The sequence below is a fragment of the Pteropus alecto genome, unplaced genomic scaffold, assembly GCF_000325575.1.
Source record: "Pteropus alecto unplaced genomic scaffold, ASM32557v1 scaffold365, whole genome shotgun sequence".
NCBI classification, from domain to species: Eukaryota; Metazoa; Chordata; class Mammalia; order Chiroptera; family Pteropodidae; genus Pteropus; species Pteropus alecto.
In genome coordinates this window covers 859,053-875,452 of record NW_006436299.1, presented here as the reverse complement: position 1 = coordinate 875,452, position 16,400 = coordinate 859,053, and the positions used below count along the sequence as shown (strand labels likewise).

At 40.6% G+C, this 16,400-nt stretch overlaps 1 protein-coding gene and 1 pseudogene across 1 annotated transcript in view; one reads left to right on the top strand and one right to left on the bottom strand.

Moving 5' to 3' along the window:
* The window catches only part of SHROOM4 (shroom family member 4), a 224,361-nt gene that overhangs the window by 166,692 nt on the left and 41,269 nt on the right, over positions 1-16,400 (top strand). The gene's annotated exons all lie outside the window — the stretch shown is intronic.
* On the bottom strand, positions 4,547-4,647 carry LOC112481028 (annotated as a pseudogene).

Sequence of the window (16,400 nt, the reverse complement as noted above, 5' to 3'; positions counted from 1 at the left end):
GTCAGACAGAAAAAGTTGAAAATCACATGATATCACTTATATGTGGGATACAAACCTAAAAGCAACAAATGAACAGGACAAACAAACAGAGACTCATGAACCTGGACAATTGACTAGTGGTTACCAGTGGGTAGGGGGAGGGGGGGAGGTAGACAGAATAAGGGGGTTAAAATATGTGGTGACAGAAAGAAATCAACTATGGGAGGTGAACACAAAGTGTAAATATATATATGTCTTACTGTTAAAATATACTGCTGAAACTTACTGGATTTCGTTAACCAATGTCACCACAAATAGTAAATTAATTAATAAAAAACAAAAATTAAATTAAAAAAGATTTATTGATTCTCAAATATGCCTCTTTACTCTATCCCTAAATTATAGATCACTTATTTCCTAATTGGTCCACCTGTTTTTTTTTTTTTTTCTCTCTACACAATTCTAACAGACACATCTTTCCAAAATGTATATTTGGTTCTGCCAGTTTCTTGGTTAAAGTCCTTCACTGGCTCCCCAGTGCCTGTGGGAAAAGTTCAAACTCATTAACATGACAACCTAGATCTTTCCTATTCTAGTCCAGCCTGCATCTCTAGTCTTACCTCCCATCACACCTCCTCTTAATTCTACCCACAGGACACCATTTTTTCCTCACATTTCCATAATTTTCACATGCTATTCTTTCTACAGAATCATCTTTCATCTGTGTCAATTACTATCTCTTCTTCAAGACCAGACCTTAAACATGGCCTCATTTATGTAGATTTCTCTTGCTGCAAGCTTTAGACCTTATGTATTATGTACTGGGCAGGTCAGGATGCCCTAACGTTCCATGATCTGTCAGTGTGTCACAGGAAATATCTCCAGTATCAAAGCTCTCCTGGCTAAATGCTGTGCATTCACACTCTTTGTGGACCCTAAAATGAATGCAGTATCCCACAGCCTGCTTCTCTAGTTCTCCCCCATGGCTAGTTCAGGATCTTTTCTCAGGTCTCCCATAAGCCCCCAGCACTATTGTTCCAATCCAAGAACACGGAATATCTTTCCATTTCTTTGTATCTTCTTCGATTTCTTTTAGTAGGGTCTTATGGTTTTCATTATATAGTTCCTTCACATGTTTCGTTAAATTTATTCCTAGGTATTTTGTTGTTGTTGTTGTTGTTGTTGTAATTGCAAAAGGAATTATTTTTTCCACTTCTTTTTCTGACACTTCATTATTAGAGTATAGGAACGCTATGGATTTTTGAACATTGATTTTGTATCCAGAGCCTTTACTGTATTTGCTTATTGTTTCTAGAAGTGTTCTTGGGGAGTCTTTATGGTGTTCTATATAGAGAATCATGTCATCCACAAATAGTGACAGTTTGACTTCTTCGTTTCTTATTTAGATGCCTATTATATCTTTCTCTTGCCTGATTGTACTTGCTAGGACCTCCAATGTTATATTGAATAACAGTGGCAATAGTAGACAGCCTTAGTGCAGACTTTTTAAACTCCTTGGTACCTACTAGACACAGGGTTTATTCCTATCACTCTTACAAATAAGTCCAGAGTCCTTAAAATAACTCACTCAACTGGTCTCTGGCTCCTTCCTTAACCTCATTTTCTACCACTCTTTGTCTTGCTTATTCCACTCTAGTCACATTGGCTCTCATGTTGTTCTTGGACCATGGTAAGCTGATTCTGTCTGAGACCACTGCCCTTGCTGATGCCTCTGCCTAGAACACTCTTCTTTCAGATACTTACTTGGCTCCTTCCTTGATTTCATTTAGGTTGCTGCTCAAATATCATCTCCTAATAGAGGCCTTCCCTGACACATTCTCTGAAATAGCATTGGCCTCACACACCCCTGTCAGTCAGTCTTCCCTTTACCCTGCTTTCTCTGTTTTCATAGCACTTATCACTACCTGACATTATATATTTACATATATAAATATATAAATGAGGACTGAGGTCTTGTCTGTCTTGTCTGCTTTGTCCCCAGCACCTTGTACAGTGTTTGCTTGGCTCTCAATAACTAACAACTGAATGAGTCAGTCAATCAATAAATGAATGAATTTAGTGCTAATACCTGTATAGAAGGGGATATGTAACAAATTCTGTTCACTCCTAGAATTTCGAATACTTTATAATTTCATTCCATGATTATGTCTTTCAGCTTTAGCATTTTCAAATTAAAACTATATCCATGTATGGGTTTTATTTAATTTTACAAAGATCACCTTGACAAAATGTAAAATCCAATTTAAGTCAAGTCCAAGTTTCAAAGAAATAGATGATTTGTTTGTTCGTTCTCCATTCTAATGGGAAGGGATGTGTATGATTAAATGTGTGTCTGTGGGAGAGGGAGAGAGAGGAAGAAAGGGAGGGAGGGGAGAGGAGAGGAGAGGAGAGGAGAGGAGAAGAGAGAAGAGAGAGAAAAAACAGTTACCTTCAGTGAGGAAATTGGGTAGGGCATGGGTTAGGGGGATGGTGGGAGTAGGTTAGGGGGATGGGAATAGGGAAGTCCATGTTCCCCAGAAGGAAAATAATTCCTTTTCAATTGCAGCACATTTTCCCTAAATCGTTGTTTCAAAATCCTTTTAAAAACCTGAAAACCAAAATAATTAAAAGCTTGATGAACTAAAGATACATCAGAGCAGGGATTTCTTAGAGGCTCACGCAGAAAATTATGGAACAATGTGAGAGCCTTTATGAAGAGAAACTTCAGAAGGGAGGTAGATATATGGCCACTGCTTACCAGCTCATATCTTCCCCCACCAAAGGAAGCTGTGATCTGGAAATGGCCCTCTTGGTTCTGGGACCTTCCTTACCATCAAGTGGTATGTTCCTGCCCTAGGGTCACAGATTCAAGCAGATGGCCTCTATTATGTACAAAACCACTGACAGTTAAGGAAGGATCACACCCCCCACATAAGTCAAAGCAGCAGCTGGTATTTTAAAGAAACCACTTGAAAATCTGTGTTTTGTGAAATTCTATTTTTTTCAATTACAGTTGAAAATCTGTTTTTAAATGTATGTCAGCATTCTTTAGAGTGATGAGTTTCAAACTTAAGCATACATCAGAATCATTTGGAGGGCTTTTTAAAATTCATATTGCTGGGCCCCACTCCCAGAATTTATGATTTACAGAAATTTAGAAATAAAGAATTTGGGTTCAAGCCTTGTCTGACTTATTCCAACTCTCTGAGCCTGAGTTTCTTCTTTTCTAAAGTGGAGTTTATAAGGTTGTAGTAAAGATTAAATGGAATGGTGCATATGAAAAGTTCTTTGTGAAGTGAAAATATGGTATACAAATATTAGCAGTTAGATGGCTTCACAAATGGTACTTGCTGCCCACCCCAGCTAGATTTTCCTGTGTTTTGTCTGCTCTCCACCCAGCTTTGTCCCACCAAGTCCATCAGATACCGGGAAAGAAACTAAAGCCAAGAAGGCTTTGAGTAGCACATTCTTTTTTCAACCCACTGGGCACAGCCTTGATACTGACCTTGATTTGACCTTCTTTTTTCTCTGCTTGGTCTCCCCTAAACTTTCTCCTTGTTCTTCCTGCCCTGGCTGCTTCTCATAGCAAAGAACAGCTCTCAGTACTAATAATGGGGTAAAAAACTATCAGTGGAGTTTTTGGGTTTTTTTTTAATTAGTAGAATAAACAGAGGAATCTGCTCCTAAGCAGGAAAGCATTTGTTGAGGAAAGCATTTTGCTAGATTGGTGAGCTCTAGGCTGATTTACCTAAGGGCAAAATCCAGATGTTTGAAGTAGTTAAGTGGAAATACAAGTATAATTGCAGATTCCTAATTTAGGAATGTGTCAGGCAGTTCTAACAGACAATTGTCAGGATACATGCTATGTCTATACAGAATGGTGTTCTTTTTTCTTTAGAAAATTTTTCTCATTCAAAAGTAGCACATGGAACTTAATAAAAAAAAAAAGAAGTAGCACATGGGTAGTGTAAAACATTTCAATATTTTAAGTAAGTGTAAAAAAAGTAAAAATGACCCTTAATTCTGCCACACAGAGATAAATAACCTACTGGTGAAGTACTGCATTTTCACCTAGCCTTTTAATATGTATATGCTTATATATGAATATATGTGTGTATGCACATATATTTTTTGAATTTGACTGGTATTACGTACAGGTTTGTATAATTTTTTTTTCACTTACTATTATATCATGAGCCATTTCCAGGAACATTAAGTAGTCTTCAAAAGCATAGTTTTTAGTGGCAGACTATTATTCCTTGATGTAGTTGTATAATACTTCACATAACTCTTCCTAAATGTTGGATGGTTAGGATATTCTTAATTTTACCATTATAAATAATCCTGCAGTGAATGATACTTCATATACATAAATCAATTTGTGCACCTCTAATTGCTCTTAGGATAGACGACGCCTAGAGATGGAAAAACTGGATGAAAGGGTAGGAACCTATTCTAAAACTGATATAATTCACATAGTATAAAGTTCATTACCTCCAAGTGTGTGGTTCAGAGGGTTTTTGTATATCACAAGGTTGTGGAACCATTACTGCTGTCTAATTCCAGAAAACATATGGAGCACATCACAAATTTGCATGTAATCGTTGTGCAGGGGCCATGCTAATTTCTATATCATTCCAATTTTAGTATATGTTGGCTGAAGCAAGCACAGTATGAACTTTTTTCTGTCTCTTGACAATATATAACAAATTTCTCTCTAGCAGATGTGTACCTATATCCATTCCCACCTAGCAGGGTATAAGAATGCCTATTTCTCTGCAACTTTGCTGATACTTATTTTTAAAAATATCATTTAAAATGGCATTTTATTGTTTTGTCTCCTTGATGAGTTCTTCTTCCTCTCTTACCTGAACCATAGGTGTGCTGTAGAGATGTGTCATCCACTTTCTTTCCTTTGTATGCATTTACTGTGGGCAGTTCGACTACTGCAATGGCCCCAGCTTCCTCCTTTCTGTGGATAATGACTACATGTCCAGACCCAGTCCAGCCCCTGTCCTAACCACTTTTCAGTACTGCAGCCTAGATGTCAAACTTCTTGCTGTGCATGCTTTTCTATGTAATTTGACAGTGCAACAAACAAACTTATGTCTAAAAGCAAACTCATGTCTCCTGAAGCCAGCTTCTGCTTTTGACTTCCCTATCTTGATTAGTGATGCCACCATTTTTCTAGTCATTTTAACTATTCTCTCTCCGTATTTAATTAGTAGTCCAATGCTGTTGATTCTGTCTTTTATGTTCTCTCTCACATCCTTCCCTTCTGCTCCATTCACTGTCATTTGTCTAATTCTACCTTTTGTGTGTATTGTGCTAGCCTACTCACTTCTCTATGCTTTCAGTATTTATCCACATAACTCATCCTAAATGTAGCTACTAGAATAACCTTTTAAAATACTGCCTTTATCATGATGCTCTCCTATCACAGAACCTCCAAAGTCTCTCTCTTGTCTACTGGATTATGTAAAGTAAATGCTTTATCTTGACACTTAAGGCCTATCATGTTCTTACATCATTCTAATTTTACTTCCTATGTACCTTATAGAAACTTCAGCATATTCCTGCTTTTCTTATTCTTGTTTATGCAAAGACCTGGCATGACCTCTCTTCCAGTCTTCTCCAGCTGAAATTGTACTGAGTCTTCACAAATTAGCTCAGAGTCTGTAAAATCTTCCTTGGTTCAACCAGCTGTGATTTCTCCTTTATTTAACTCTCACTTTTTAGCATTTCCTTTATGACATGACTTTCTGCCCTGTTTAGTGGTTACTTAGGTATTTTTATTTGCCCCCTATCACACTGTAAATTCCTTGAGCACAGGGACTATAACTTCCTCATTTTGGCATGTTCCATAATACCTCTCCAAGTACCTTAAATGTAGATAGGAGCTCCATAAATGCCAGAATAAAAGAACAGTGGAGACTTCCAACATTTTTTTTTAGAACTATTAATGACTCAATTTCAGAAATGAATTCTGTGCTAAAAAGGAACAGATACCAGATGACCCAAATGTCATGGTTTATTCTCCTTTTTTCCTCACTCTTTATATTCAATCAATCAATAAACACTGTCAGCTCTACCTCTTCAAGATATCTCTAGACCTCTTTTTTCTACCCCCACTGCTTCTTCCCTTGAACAAACCACCATTATCTCTTATCTATAAGAGCCTTCTTCTCTTGTCCTACCTAAATCCATCAGACAAGTGAGATCTTTTTAAAACTTAAATCACAGTAGTCCTCTGCTTAATTACCTCTAGTAGCTTCCCACTGAACTGAGAATAAGATTCAAACTGCTCACTTTGACTTTGGAAAACTCCATGATCTGGCCTTGGCATAACACCAACCTCAAACCTCATCTCCCATTACGGTGCTCCTTGCTCACTGTGCTGCAGCTCTGCTGAGCATTGGCCCTTCCTCATTGTCATGTTTGCTCAAAGAGAGTGAGTAGATACTCTTGGTTCTATTGGGGTCCTTGCTATTGTTAGCTATTGTCCTAGGGCTTCATGCCTTTAGTAGTGGAGATTACTTAGGGAGTGGCCAAAAATAATTCTAAGGACTTTGAGACTTAATTTTGGAAAAACTTTTGTAGATTCCATCTTTTCCCTGAAAAGTAGCATCTCCAATACTGAGTTTGAGCTAAAAGATATATTTGGCTTAATGAGAGAAGAAAGGAAATCTTGTGTTATTCTCATAACCTTCTTCCTAAAGGATGCTACAAATATTCCTGATAGAAACAAGAGCTGGAGGGAAAACATCCTCTATCTTCTTTATCACTCTGTATGGTGATTTAGGAAATCAGGCATCCCAGCAGAAGCTGATTCTACAGGTGGTGCTCTGTGAATCTGTTGTTATTTTCCCTGTGTGCTCCTCTGAAGTGTTCCATAGCCTTTTGGAGTTGCACCCTTAGATTTTGTATATATAGGGAAGAGAGAAAAGCCTTCTTTCATTATTCAGTTCTTGACTTGCTCCCCTTGCTTCTAGAAGATATGAAATATGCACCATTCTCCTCCTTGCCTTTGGGACAATTGACAAGAAATTGTCTATGATTGGTACGTTTTATCAAACTATCCATAGAAAAACTAGAATATGCTCCCCGGCCCACTCTGTAAGAGAATTCCAAGTACTATGTTTCTAAATTACTAAGCATTTTTCTAGCCTCTAATATTTGCAAAGCTCTCCTGCATCATTCATATGGTTGCTTCTCTCCAACATTCTTTAGAAAAAGAGATGTCCCCATGTTTTAAAGATTTCAGTGTGAATGGAGAAATGAAAATGAGGTCAAATGTAAAGCCCTTATCCAGAAGAAGTTATCACTCTCTATTTATAAAGCCAAAAGGTACCCGCTAACACACATCACAGCACCTGGGGGAGACTTTATTTCCACCCCAACATTCCATTCCTCTCTTATTCACTACCCTGGGTTTCTTTTAGCTGGGGAGAGGGGATCCTGAGGTGGAGAGCGGAGAAGGGGATCTAGCAGATTTATATGAAAGATCTTGACCTGGCTATTTAGAGAAGTGAAGGGAGGTGAAGGAAGTGGAGGAGGTGGAAGGGGTGGGAAAGGTAGAGAAGCAGAACGGTACCAAAAGCCCTGTCTACATAACGTACCAATATCTCAGATGACCCAGATTATAACTTTCCCAGACTGAAAAGAAAGCCATTGTCATAAATATCCTCTCTAAAATTATACATACATACACACATACATATACACACAGATATACATGCAGACACACATATACACATACATACATGACCCACATTCACAAACACATATACACATGCACATTCACATGTACACACATACACACATGCACATACAAACATACACACACAGGCATGCGTTTTTATACACATACACACATATATACACTGATGCACACATACATATACACAGATACACCTACACATAAAGACATGCACATTTACACATACACAATATACACACATACACAATACACACACATACACATACATATTCTCCTTGGATGGATGTACAGTAAGGATCTCTGGATCACCAGGCTGTAAGATCCCTCAACTAACAATGAGATGTGAGTGGGCCTTCATAGTTCTATATCTCTTCCTGGTGATCAAGCAGCTTCCCCCTCTTCTGTCAGATAAACAAGCTATGTATTGTGTGCAGGCTTCCCTTCTCGTTGAGTGGGTCAGAATGAGCATGGAAGAGCCACAGATAGTAAACAGAACTAATAAAGGACACTTTTTTGTGTCCTGTATTACTTGCCTAAACACTTTCAAAAGAGGAAAGAACCTGCAGTAAGTTATGGCCCAGAACTTGGACTAAGCAAAACCCCAAGCAACAGGGGCCATATTTTCCTTTTTGCCCTGAGTTGGGGCAGAGCCATAGTTCTCTTGCTACTTATTCCTTACTTGCCCCACTCCAAGTATCTCTTGAGGGGTCTGCTGGAAGTCAGGCTCAGAAACAGTTAGTGCTATATGAAGGTATTGGGGTGACAGCCCACAAATGCAGCTAGAGGTTGACTCCTTTCAGAATTGGTCCTCCTTCCTCCTCTCACCTTTCTTAACAGTCTTTATAAGGACTCTTCTGGGAGCTAGCTTCTGACTGATCTGCCACTTCAGCTTGCATGTACCCACATCACTCTGCACTCTTGCCCAGTTCTTATCCTCTGAGCATTGGAAAAGCGGTCATCTTTACTTTCCCTCAAATATAGGAGGTTATATTTGGTCATGTTATCTGGAACTCAATTCACCCCATCTCCCAGCCTTTTCCCCAAATCCTAAACTAGCCAAACTACTCACATTCCACTCTTATATCCCTTAGCCCAGGGGTCCCCAATCCCCAGGCCATGGGCCAATACCGATCCATCACCTATTAGGAACCAAGCCACACAGCAGGAAGTGAGCAGTGGGTGAGTGAGCGAAGCTTCATTTGTATTTGCAGCCACTCCCCAGCACTAGCATCACTGTCTCAGCTCCACCTCAGATCATCAGGTATTAGATTCTCATAAGAGGAAAGCACTGATCCCTGGTACCAAAAAGGTTGGGGACCTCTGACTTAGCCCAAAGGTTTCTCAAGTATATGCTGTTTGTGCCCAACATGCCTATTCTATTACCTCATCTGGTGACTACTCAACTCATACTCCCACCCTGCCTTCCTATCCCAGCCAGTCCCATGAACATGCTTGTTCTTTGTTCTTCTAGTCATAATTATCTCATCCTCACCTGGCCATTGACAAGGCCAGACTGCTATCAAACTTATTGCCCTTTATTTTGTTAGGAAGTGGGGATTGGCAAGCCTCATCAGGAAGCACTTTTATGTGCTGGGTTACTGAATGGAAGGAGGAAGGCACTTGGTTACCAGAAGATTAGGGAAGGCTAGACACCTAGGCCTTAGTAATGACATGAGAAGAGACTGTTTATCCTGATTTTTCTTTTGGACCAGGGGTTATTCTCTAGTGTACTGCTAATGATATTGTATTCTGTAATATATTATCAAAGTGTGGTTATCACATCTGCAGAATCAGCATCACCCTAGAACTAGTTAGAATGTCAGAATCTGGAGCCTATTCACAAATAAAGAGGACAATCTGGTGACAGACAGAGGATAGGGGGCTTGGGAGGCTGGGAGAATGGGGTGAAGTGTTAAAGAAGTACAAATTAGTAGTTGATAGGTGGTCACAGGGTTAGGGAGCATGGCATAGGGAATGCATTTAGCATTAATGTATTGGCTAGGTAGAGGGCCAGGGGAGGGAGGGAGCAATTGGGGGGATCCTTTTATGAACTTATAAATGTCTAACCAATGTACTGTATACTTGAAACTAATTAAAATAAATAAATAAATTTATTTAAAAAATTTTAAAAACAAAAGAGAGATTATTCTCCTGCTCTGGCTCTCTTCTCATCTAGAAATAAAATAAAATAAAATAAAATAAAATAAAAGAAAAGAAAATAAAAATCTGGACCCATTCTAGATCTCCTGAATCAGAATTTGCAGTTTGAAGAAGCTCAGAATCTAAGTTTGGCTTTTGAACCTTCTCTTAACTAGTCCTTTCTCTTTCATCTTCATTGGATTGAATAAATTATTTTTCTTGCTATTAATGGTCCCTTTCCTATTACTATTTTGGATAGAGGATACCATTTATTGAATTCTGCAGTTAAGGAAATTGAGTTTATGTGACATGCCCAAGGCCAAACAACTAGTCACTGGTAAAGCTGAGACTCCAAGCCAGATCCATATGCCCACAAAATCTCCAAACTTTCCCTATACAGTACTTCTAACTACCAAAGGAAGGCCCATGGGCTTACTTTAATGGCACATGCCTTTTGTGGAACAGATAAACATCGACCCAGACTTCTCTAGGAGGTACAGAGGGAAGAGAGGGGAAGTGGCCTTCAGCTTCTGAGAATGATTTCCCTAAAGAGGAAAGGCCCTAGCATATTTCTTATCCTGGGGGAGTTCGCGGAAGCCCTTTCTGGAGCCAGAAATTGCTGGAATTGGGACAAGAGGCCAAAGAAAACTGAAATGGGGATCAGGAATATTATGAAGGGAACTCCCCAACTCTAAATCCCCAAGAGAAATTAAAGTCTGATGCCTGATCTTGGGCTTAGAATATGCAACAAATTCATGTGAGGCTGTTCTAGGTTCTGGCTATTGTACAAGTCAGTGAGGACATTATTTGAAGCCTGAGACCTAGGCCTGTTACATCATGCTATAGCTGGAAGGGTTGTTTGTGATGATGGAGACAATGTTTTATTTTGCAGAGAGAAAACAAAAGCTCAGAGAGGGAGAGTAAGTTGCCAAGGGTCAGAGAAAATTCATGACAGAGTCAGAGATGCTGACTCCCAATGCTACTCTTCTGGAGGTGGAATCTCTGGTGTGGAAAGGAGTTTTCTTTGGGTCTGCTCAGGTGCCCATAGGAACCGTAGACCATGTAAATATGGCCCAGTGGTCCTCAAGCTTTTTGGTATCAGGGACCGGTGCTCCTATGAGAATCTAATGCCCAGTGATCTGAGGTGGAGCTGAGGCAGTGATGCTAGTGCTGGGGAGTGGATGCAAATACAGATGAAGCTTCGCTCACTCTCCCACCACTTACCTCCCGCTTTGTGACCCAGTTCTAATAGGCCACAGACTGGTACCAGTTCATGGCCTGGGGGTTGGGGACCCCTGCTTTATATCTCAGCAACACCTTTACCTTGGAGAATCTCTACGTCACTTACCCCCAGCTGTGTAAAATCTGGCCCTGGAGGCTGCTAGGCCTGGTTGATCTAGGCTTTCCTTTTTCTGGGGCCCAGAGGACCTGTGGAGATGGCCGGGTGGGGTCAACTCAGTCCAGGAAGCACAGAAATTCTTTTACGTGTATGTGTCTGGGGTATTTTTCTCTCTCACTTACGTATATTTTTAAAAATTCTTTTTAGACACCAGCTTTATCTTTTCCAAACATCATTTCCTTGCTCTTTTCCTGAGTTCTAGCAGTGGCTGGGGGCCCAGCTTCCTTATTGGCCTCTGAGCTATGGAAGGGGGCGGGCCAGGGCTCAGAAGAGGCTGGAGTAAGGAACAGGGGGGCTGTTTATGCTGCCGGAACTGTCTTTCATCCTTCCCTTTGCCACCAGGGTGCTGGCTGGTTTCTGGAACAGCGTCTTCATTCTTATCCAGCTCTTGACACTGGCTTTCATTCCCTAAGGCTGTGGCAAGATCTAGGCCCAACCAGGCTGATGGTCATACCTTGCCTTCAATGCCACTCCTTTCTGTTCTTGAAAGTAGAACCTGACTGTGCGTGAGCCCCTTGGATCATACTCAGGAGACTGGGCTGATGGCCCTTCATTTCAGGAGATCTTAACAGGAAGGCAAATGGCTCTCAACTAAGGGAGGATCCAGCTTGCAGAAAGAAGTACTAAGGGCTGGCTGGAGGGGTTGTTGATGAGCATCTGAGCTGGCTGGATACCCAGCTCTCTCTTAAGCCACCTCCCCACCTTGGCAACTTTTCTGGTAGGTACTACTAGTAGCCATGGCTACCATGGCTGCTGCTTTCTTTCTTCAATATCCTTTACTTTTTTCTTCCTAAGAAAGGAGTTTTAAGGTAATGAATGATAGGGTGTGTGTTTAATGATAGTACTTGAACCAACCTTAGAAGAAAGAGATTATTGCCGCCACAGCTAGGCTTGGAGCTGCCTGGTTAGTGGTTGGCATTTTCTTACTTCTCTGTTTATTTTAGCTCATCCCACGTCCCCACTGCCTAAAGAATGGATAGGTTAAACTCTAAGACTACTGAGGATTTTTTTACTGACTGCTTCTTGAGGGAATGGCTAGGAGAAGCCTCAGCTATACAAATTTTTGAGACATATTGTTCTTTGAGAAAGAGGGGTTGTGTGGTATCCTAGAAAGGGCTAGAGAATCTAAGCCTCATTCCCAACTGCCGGTTACCAGCTGTGTACTCTTAGCAAAACAATTTATCTTTCTGTGTCTCTATTTTCTAATCTGTAAATTGGGGATAATAACAGCTTTTATTGATAAAGTTGGAATGAGGATTGAATCAGCTAATACATGCAAAGTGCTTAGTGCCTCGCACATCTTAAGTATTCAATAAGTGGTCCCTGTTACTTTTTTTAAAAGTTTATAGTATGTCAGGCACTATGTTGAGTATTTTCACACATGAGACTGCACTTAATCCAGACTACAATTTGTGAGTAAAGGATAGTTATCTTCCCCATTTTACAAAGAAAGAATCTATAACTCAGAGAAGTGATTTGCCCAAGGTCACACAGCTAAGATTGGAATGTAAGTGTGAACTAATTCTAGAGCTATTCAGGAATAATGAAAGACCAAGTATTACTCCCTATAGATAGTTTCCTCTCCTTTCTCAAACTAGAAATGGAAAGCTCCAACTCTGGCTGCAGTTCCTATGCTGGGATTTTCTTCCCTCCAGCTTGTGGTTTTTCTCCCAGTAGTCCAAAAGCCCCTACTGCCTTGCTTCTGTCACCTTTGGAAGTGTTCCCTATTCCTGGATAAACCCTAGAGAGAGTAGGGGCCTTTGTAAGCTACTTTCCAAAGTGTGGCGAGGGAGGAGTGTAGCAAAATTTTGACAGTGGATGGACAAATCTGGGTGGGAGTACTTCTGAACCATTAAGAAGGACAAGTCTGACCTGATAACTCTTATTATAGTACCTATTATTTATTGACCACTTGCTATGCATCAGGCTGTGTCCTAGATGCTTTGAGAATATTATCTCTAATCCCCACAATAACCTAGCCAGGTATGGATTATTGTTCCCTTTTTCAGATAAGACAACTGAAGTTCAGATGGATTAGGTGACTTGCATAGAATCACACATCCACAGTGGTAGAGTTAGGATATGAACCTAGATCTGTCTCACTCATTTTTGTTTCATTGTCTGCTGGCTCAGTGTAGTTGGTAGGATGAGACTAACACACAAGAAATAATCATGAGCAATATAAAACATCATATTATTATAGGCTAAATTGTGAAGACTAGGTTACTAATGACGAGCTCCCTGGAGGAGATGGTACCAGGGCAGTACTTTGAAGAACAGGTAGGATTTAGATTAACAAAAATGGGAGGGGGCATTTCAGGTGGAGGGAACAGTCACGGTAATAACTAAAATTTGTTGAAAGCTTACAAGACCCTGTTCTAAGCAGTCGGCATGCATTGTCTCACTTGATCTTTACAAACTCCTTTAATTAGGTACTTTTATCCCCATTTTACTGCCATGACAAATAGAGCTCTGAGAAGTAAAGTCACCTATCTAAAGCAATAGAGCTAATAAGTGGTAGAGCTGAGATTCAAACCAAAGTGGTCCAACTCCAGAGCTTGTGCTGGTTGCTACTGGAAAACCAACAGCAAAGGCATAAAGCTGTTTGCAGAGTGTGACTGGAGCAGCGACATGAGAGTTTGGGCTGCATGGGTAAAGATAGGTTATAGAGGTCATTGAATGTCTGATCCAGTTTACATTTGATGCAGAACAGGGTAAGAAATAGGTAACCAGTGAAGATTCTTGAATAGGAGGGTGCTTCAGTTCAGTTGGTGTTTGACATGATATGATCTAAAAGCTGTGACTGAAGGTGGAACAAAGGGAGACTGGCTGGGAGACTGGCATGATATTTTGGACGTAAAGTGTTAAGGGCCTGGACTAGAACAGGAGGTATTGGTGGTGGGTTCTATAGAGAAATGTGATTATGTGGAATAGTCTCAATGAGAAGAGAAAGAAAAAGAAAGAGAGAGAGAGAGAGAGAAAGAAAAAGAGAGAGAGAGAGAGAGAGAGAGAGAGAGAGAGGCGCAAAGCCAAGAGATATATCATAAAAGAAGTCTTAGTAGAACTCAGTGAGGAATTGGATGGTTGGGGAGAAGGTGATATCAAAGCTGACTGTTCACATTTTAAACCCTGGACTTGGAAGAACTTTGGGAATCCTGGATGTGAAAGAAGGGCCAAAAATAAGAGCAATGCCCTATTCTCCACTGTATCCTCAGTTCCCAGAGGTATATAGATTCACATGGTACACAGTCTGTAGTAGTACATTATACTTCTGCGAGATGACATATAAATAGTTGTTAACGGATGACTACCAGGTAATAGAAGCTAGAGAGATTTCTAGCATCAGTGCTTTGCATATGAGACTCTGGAGCAGGCACCATCCTCCATCCCAGTACAAAGTCTTCTTGTGCCTTCGGCCTCCCCGCTAGGCACTCTGAAATCCATAATAGAGCAATATGGTTAAAAGTAGGGGCCTCACCTGGCTTTCCTCCCATAAATCTTAGCTACTGCTGCTAACCTGTGACTCTGGTTCCTGCCCTTTGACAGGCAGCTTCCCCTGCCCTTCTTCTTATACCTCCTTGTCTGTGTCTGGCCTGTAACCACTTCAACCCGTGTTTTCCCCAGCAAGGCCATTCTCCTCAAGATTACCTTTTTTAGGCCTTTAGAATCTTGCACCACTGAGATTTTCTGTTTCCACTGAATTATCCTACTATATAACAAGCTTGTTAGAAACAGGGCCCTTATCTTAGACAGCTCTGCACCCTCAGTGTCTAGTATGGAGCCTGTCACAGTAAATGACTGAATAAATTACTAAAAAGCTTTCATCTATTTACCTCTCTATCATCTACTTATTTATCATGTTTCTCTTACTCTGTCATTCATCTCCCTCTATCATTCATTTCTTTCTACTATGTATTTCTCTATATTCTTTCTCAGGGATTTCTCCCTTACTGTCATTCGTGCTTCTCTGAATCATCTTTCTCTCTTATCTCTATCATCTACCTGACCCTTCCAACATCTATCTTTCTCTCCTTTCCTTCCTTCCTTCCTTCCTTCCTTCCTTCCTTCTGAGTCAATGATAGAGAAAACCGTCCTGTGGATAAGTACAAATAAAACAAAAATGATGTGATAGTGATCTCCCTTCTCTCTCTCTCTCTTTCTCCCTCTCTCTTCTCCTTATTTTCTCCCTTCTTCCTTCCTCCCTTTCTTATTCTCTTTCTTATAAATCTTTTCTTCATCTTCTGGCGCTACCTATGCCCCACATATGCTCTTCTTCATACTATTCTTCCCCACATCTAAGGGAGGCATCTATTCATGTGAAATATACCAGAGGATAGGGATTGGTCCTGTATAAGCCAGTCAGTGCAGGAGTTATGGCTTTAGCCTCCAGCACCAGACAGACTCTGTGGTTGCATCCAGGGCTTGGGCCTCAGACCTGTTTCCCTTTATTCATCCCTGCCTTGCTGAGCAGCAGTTTCCTCTGTCAGCCTAGTACTGCACTATTTACCACGTTGTTCTCTTTTGCCTGGCAAGAGTTGGGGCTCCTTGTTTTTTCCCTACAGTCTTAGGTGTCTCTCCTCTGTGACCATTTTATCCTTTGCTCTTTCAAGGCCTTTACTGTACTTTATTTGACTTAGCTCTGTCTCACTAATCTGTAAGCTCTCAAGGGCAAGGCTATGTTTGATTCATCTCTGTATCCCCAGAGCTACACATAGATGGTATACAGTAAACATCTAACGAATGCTTATCAAATGAGTAAGTGAAGACCGGAGAATTTACAGCCCAGTATTGACTTGTTCAAACTTCTCAATCACTTGCTTACTATTTTCTTAGAGAAAAGTGGGAAGATTGGTCGGATTTATTTTTTTCTCAAAGACAATTTAAGGTAGGCTCTCTGTTCATTGGTCAATAGCACCTATTTATTCCACAAGTATTTACTGAACATCTATTGTGTGTCTGGCACTGCTGTACATGCTAGGGATACACCTGTGAACAAAACAGCTGTGTAAAGCTAACATTTTGTATCCCTAGGGATTGACCTTGGTATGAAGGAGACTTGAGTTCTGGGAGCTGGGGAGGGCCACTAAGATTCCCATACCAGCTCCTTGAAAGATGTTCTACTTCATTTAAGGGAACGAGGGGGGGGGGGCGGACTGCCTGGGA